The sequence below is a fragment of the Orycteropus afer genome, unplaced genomic scaffold, assembly GCF_000298275.1.
Source record: "Orycteropus afer afer isolate SDZICR_OR568_19922 unplaced genomic scaffold, OryAfe1.0 scaffold00107, whole genome shotgun sequence".
Lineage (NCBI taxonomy): Eukaryota > Metazoa > Chordata > Mammalia > Tubulidentata > Orycteropodidae > Orycteropus > Orycteropus afer.
Window position 1 is genome coordinate 5,766,293 of NW_006921694.1, and position 6,500 is coordinate 5,772,792.

The following is a 6,500-nucleotide window of genomic DNA, read 5'->3' on the forward strand; positions in this document are numbered from 1 at the left end:
CAGGACCTGCAAGACTGACAGGTTTTTTTAAAGTTATTCGATTGTAATTTGTGTCTGATTGAGTGGGAGACAACAACAGTCCCCATAAGACACAATTACACCCACACCTCCTGCAACTTCACTTACTGAGCAACAGCCACTACCTCCTTCTCCACCAATGGGCCAACGATAAAAAACCACCAAGAAGAGCCTGAATCACCCTTGGCCGCTCTTCATAAACAGTTAACAGAGATCTACATACAACAATACAATGATGCCTTGGAGACAACAGACCATCACAGTCCACACAAAGAAGCAGGATAAAGTGGTAGAAACAAGGGAGCAGGATACAGACCCAGAACACACCCCTGATGAAGAAGCAGCATTGGAACTCTCTGATAAGGAATTCAAAAGAATTATCTTTAGGTAGAAGGTCCCATTCATCTAGTTTATCTTCTGCTGTTTATGCATTTTGGGTTGTTTGATAGTCTATTTATGGCATGCATTAAAAAAACAAAAAACAAATTCACTGATGTCGAGTCGATTCCTACTCATTGTGACACCTCCTTGGGTTTCTACTCTATGGAAGTAGATTACACAGTCTTCCTTCTGAGGAGTGGCTAGTGGGTTTGAACCACCAGCCTTCCGGTTAGCAGTCAAATGCCTTAGGCACTACGTGTATGTATGTATGTATGCCATACATTGTTGTTGCTGTTATGTGCCATTGAGGGCCCCTAAATTTGCCTGTTTTTTCCTTGAGGAGCTTTACAGTTTTAGGTTTCACATTTAAGTCTTTGATCCATCCAGAGTCAGTTTTTGCATGTGGTGTGAGGTATGTGTCTTGTTTCATTTTCCTGCAAATGGATATCCAGTTTTGCCAGCACCATTTGTTAAAGAGACCATCTCTTTTCCACTTAATGGATTTCAGCCCTTTGTAAAAAATTAGCTGATCATAAGTGAATGGATCTATTTCTGGGTTGTCAATTTTGTCCAACTGGTCTATGTGTCTGTCATTGCACATAGCAGGCAGTTTTGACTACTGTGGCTGTATAGTAGGTTTTGAGATCTGAGAGTGTGAGACCTCCTACTTTGTTCTTCTTCAATAGTGCTTTGCTTATCCAAGATCTTTCCATACAGATTAGTTTTTTTTTTTTTTGTTTTTTTTTTCATATCCTTAAAGAATGTTGATGGGATATGGATTGGGATTGCACTGAATGTATAGATTGCTCTGGGTAGTACTGACATTTTCACAATTCCCAATCTTTCTATCCATGAGCATGGTATGCTCTTCCATTTATGTAGATCTCTTATAGTTTCTTGGAGTAGGGTTTTGTAGTTTTCTTTGTACAGGTCTTTTGTGTCTCTAGTGAGATTTATTCCCAAGTATTTTATTTTTCTGGTAGCTATTGTAAATGGTATTGATTTTCTTATGTACTTTTCAGCAATCTCCTTGCTGGTGTTGAGGAATCCAACTGATTTTTGGATGGTGATCTTGTATCCCACCACTATGCTCTTTCAATTAGTTCCAGTAGTTTCTTTGCTGAGTCTCGTGGGTTTTCTAGGTATAGGATTATATCATCAGAAAATAGGGATAGCTTGACTTCTTACCTTACCAATTTGGATGGCTTTGATTTCCCTTTCTTGCCTTATTGCCCTGGCTAGGACTTCCAATACAATCTTGACTAGAAGTGGTGACAGAGGCCATTCTTGTCTGGTTCCTGCTCCTAAGCTTCCTAAGGGGAATAGTTTCAGTCTCTTTCCATTGAGAATAATGTTGGCTGCTGGTTTTGCATATATACCCTTTATTATGTTGAGGAATTTCCCTTCTATTCCTATTTTGCTGAGAGTTTTAATCAGGAATGGGTGTTGGGTTTCATCAAATATCTTTTTTGTATTGACTGATATGATCATGTGCTTCTTTTTCTTTGTTTTATTTATGTAATGGATGACATTGATTGTTTTTCTAATGTTGAAACATCCTTGCATTTCTGGTATGAACCTCACTTGGTCATGATGTATTATTTTTTGGATATGTTGTTGGAGTCTATTGGCTAGGATTTTGTTGAAGATTTTTGCATCTATATTCATTAGGGATACTGGTCTGTAGTTTTCCTTTTTAATGATGTCTTTGCCTGGTTTTGGTATCAAGGTTATGCTTGCTTCATAAAATGCATTTGGAAGAATTTCATCCTTTTGTACGTTCTGGAATAGTTGAGAGTATTGGTGTCAGTTCTTCTCTGAATGTTCAGTAGAATTCACCAGTGAAACTGTGAGTTTTCCTTGCTCCTCAAGGAAAAAACAGGCTTTTTTGTTGGTGGTGGTAATTTTATGACTTGTTCCATTTCTTCTTTTGTTATGGGTCTGTTCAAATTTTCCACCTCAGTTTGTGTTACTTTAGGTAAGTAGTATGTTTCTAGAAATCTATCCATTTCTTCTAGATTTTAAAATTTGTTGGAGTATCGTTCTTCATAGTATCCTGATATTATCCTTTATGTTTCTGTTGTGATGTTGCCCAATTCATTTCTTATTCATGTTATTTGTATTCTCTCCCACTTTTTCTTTGTTAAATTTGTCAGTGGTTTGTTAATTTTATCAATCTTTTCAAAAAACCAATTTCTAATCTTGTTGATTTTTTCTGTTGTCTTTCTATTTTCTGTTTCATTTATTTCTGCTCAAATTTTTATTATTTCTTTTCTACTGGTGACTGTAGGCTTTTCTCTGCTGCTCTTTCTCTAACTGTTGTAGATGTTGGGTTAAGGTGTTGATTTTGGCTTTCTTCTTTTTGATGTGTACATTTATTGCTATAAATTGGCCTCTTATCATGGCTTTTGCCATCTCCCAAAGATTTTGGTATGTTGTGTTTTCATTCTCATTTGATTCAAATAATTTTTTTAGTTTCACTTTTTCTTTCTTCTATTGTTGTTGTTGTTATCTGCTGTTGTCGGCCCTAACTCATAGCGACCCCTTCATGGGCTGCCAAGGCAGTATCACTATGGAAGCAGATTGCCCAACCTTCCTTCCGAGGAGTGGCCCAGCCATTTTTAAGGAGGGTGTAACTCAGTTTCCACGTGTTTGCTCTTTTTCTGATCATCTTCCTATTGTTGATTTCTAATTTACATTTTTATCTGAGAAGATGCTTTGCAGTATTTCAATGTTTTTAAATTTACTGAGGCTTGCTTTGTGGCCTAACATATAGTCTATCCTGGAGAAGGTGCCATGTGCAGTGGAAAAGAATGTATATTGTTGCTATTGTTGGGTGAAGTGCTCTGGAGATGTCTATAAAGTAAAGTTGGTGGATTGCATTGTTGAGTTCTTCTGCATCTTTGTTGAGTTTCTATCCAGTTGTTATATCTTTCATTGAAAGTGATGTATTACAATCTCCTACTATGACTGTGGAGTCATCTATTTGCCTCTTCAATTCTGTTAAAGTCTGATTTATGTATTTTGGGGTTCTTTTACTGGGCCCATAGATATTTATTATGGTTATGTACTCTTGTTCAATCAATCCTTTATAATTATATAATGTCCTTCCTTGTCTCTTATGGTGGTTTTTGTCTTAAAGTCAATTTTATCAGAAATTAATATCACTACTTCTGCTCTTTTATGGTTGCCATTTGCTTGACATATCTTTTTCCAACCTTTGATTTTTTTGGTCTATTTTTGTCTTTGTCTCTAAGGTGTGTCTCTTGTAGACAGCATACTGATGAGGTGTTTTCTTATCCAGTCTGCAATTCTCCATCTCTTAAGTGGTGCATTTCATCCACTGACATTCAGTAAAATTATCAACATGTATGAACTTGTTGCTATCATTTTGTTATGTGTTTTTTTTTTTTTGTAGTGTTCCTGGTTTCTTTGCTCCATATAATTTTCTGTGTTAAGCTTGTTTTATTTATGAATCATGTTATCACTTCCTTCATTGCCACTGTTTTAGTATTTGCTCAATATTTGTGCTTGTCCTCTTTTTAATTTTGATTTGAAGGTTTATCATTATTCTTTGAGGTTACCCTGTGATTTATAATTTTCTTCCCAAGTTTAAAACAGTCTGTTCTATCCTGCAATTGTCTTGACTTCCCTACCATTTAGAAGTTCTGTAACTACACAATTTTTTCCCTCCTTTTGGTTTGTCCTCATTTTTCAATTGATGTCTCTGGTTCCCTGTTTACAATCTTGTAAGTTTATTTACTTTGGATACTTCTATAATTGGGTTGGTTTCTGAGTTATGTCATCACATGTGTTAATGATTGGTTATTGTTTGCTGTTGTTGGTTCTCTGAACAAAAGATTGCCTTTAGCATCTTTTGTAAGGCTGGTCTGCTTTTAACACATTCCCTTAATTTCTGCTTATCTGGAAATTTCCTAATTTTATCATCATATCTGAAGGACAATTTTGCCAGATATATAATTCTTGGTTGGAATTTTTTTTTTTCTTTCAGGGTTTTATATATACAATCCCATTACCTTCTTGCCTGCATGGTTTCTGCTGAGAAATCAGAGCTTAGTCTTATTGGTTGCCCTTTGTGGGTATCTTCTTGTTTTTCCCATGCTGCTTTCAGGATTCTTTTTTTGTCTTTGGTTTTGGTGAGTTTGATTATGATATGTCTTGGTAATTTTCTTTTGGGGTCTATCCTGTTTGGAGTTCTTTGGACTTCTTGAATGGATGTATTCTCATCGTTCATCATATCAAGGAAAATTCTCTTCCAATAGATCTTCAACAATTTTCTCTATGGTTTTGTCTGTCTCTTCCTGGTCTGGAATTCTGATTACACATAGGTTATTCCTTTTGATGGTATTCCACATGAACCTTAGGCTTCCTTCATTTTGTTTTGATCTTTTTTCTGGTTGATCCTTTTCCAAAGAAATATTGATGTATTTATCTTCAATCCCACTAATTCTGTCTTCTGTTGATTTGATTCTACTCCTTTGCCCATTCAATATATTATCTATTTCTGAAAACTTGGTATCAATCTTCTGAATTTCTATCTGTAGAGTTTTTTATCATTTCTAATTTTTCATTTATTTTATCATTTTGTTCTATTGTCTTCCAAAATTGTTCTAGGGTTTTCTCTGTTTTCCTCAATTTTGTCAGTGTTTTCCTTGATCAGTCTCTCAATTTGTTGAACACTAAGTATAATTCTTTTGCATTCCTTATCAGGGAGTTCCAATGCTGCTTCTTCCCAAGGGATGTGTTCTGGGTCTCTATTCTGGTCCCTTTTTCTACTGCTTTATCTTGCTTCTTTGTGTGGACTGTGATAGTCTGTTGTCTTGAGACATTGTGATGTTTCTGTGTTTGCATTTAACTGGTGATTGTATGTTGGAGTGGTTTGCCCAAGATTTTCATTTTGTTTGGATATATCAGAGAAGCAGGGTACTGTGCTCTTCTCTTCACTAGTTGGCAGGACTTACGCACTCACCACCTGTCTCCTTTCCAGTTGTAAGTCTTCTGTTATGTCCATGTTGTCCTTGGCAAGCAGGTCACTGGAATCTAAATGAGAATGCTGTCACTTTAAATATCCTAAATTGCCATCTCTTGTAAACATTCAAAATGACTGTGCCTTCCAGACAGCCAAAAGTCCACAGCTCAACTGTCTTCTTCTTTGCTGTTTCCATCTTTAGTCATCAGCCCCCAGTGCAGTAGTGCATGGAGCCCTTGGCAAGCAGGACCAATTTTTATGTGAATTCTCAGGTCCTAACACCACTTGGAAATATGCAGGTTGTTCATGCCATCAGTATAGCTGACATTCCGCAGCTCCATTTATCTCCTTATCCACTGTTTCCATTCAGGTGCTTCTATTAGTTTGTGTTTAACCCACTTCTATTTCCTTCCTTTTAAAGCTCACAGCTCCAGGATTATCTTCTGTATCTTTGTCAATTGGTTTCTCTTTTCTTTGTTGAAGAGGGTCTGTGTAGCTTGTCTACCTATTCCACTATCTTACTGGGGGTAGCAAGGCCATCTCTTCTAATTCTATTTTAGAATGACTTAAAAATCCAATTCTGTGCTTAAAAAAAAAAAAAAAAAAAAAGCAAACAAATCAAAATAAATAAAAACACATTGTCATCAAGTCAATTTTGACTCACAGCAACCATATAGAATACAGTAGAACTGCCCTACAGAATTTTCAAGCTTGTAAATCTTTATAGAAGTAGACTACCACATCTTTCTTCCATGGAGCAACTGATGGGTTTGAACCACTGGCCTTTGAATTAGCAGCCAAAGTCTTAACCACTTCACCATGAGGGCTCCTAATTCTTTTCTTAGTCATGTTAAATTGGTTTTGTGACATTTCCTATTACTCATTGGAACTGCTCCAACTAAAGACTTTTAGAAGAAGAAGTATTTGCAGTTAGGTGGTTTTAGTGGCTTGATCTTCAATGGTGAGGACAGAAAGTGGGGGAGAAGTAAGCTGGAAACCATATGATGAAGCAGTATTAAGGAACTTCGCCTTGAAAACAATGAGGGGCCAATAGAAAATGTTAAGCAAGGGTGAGGCATGATCATTTTGCATTTGCGAAAACTCATTCTTC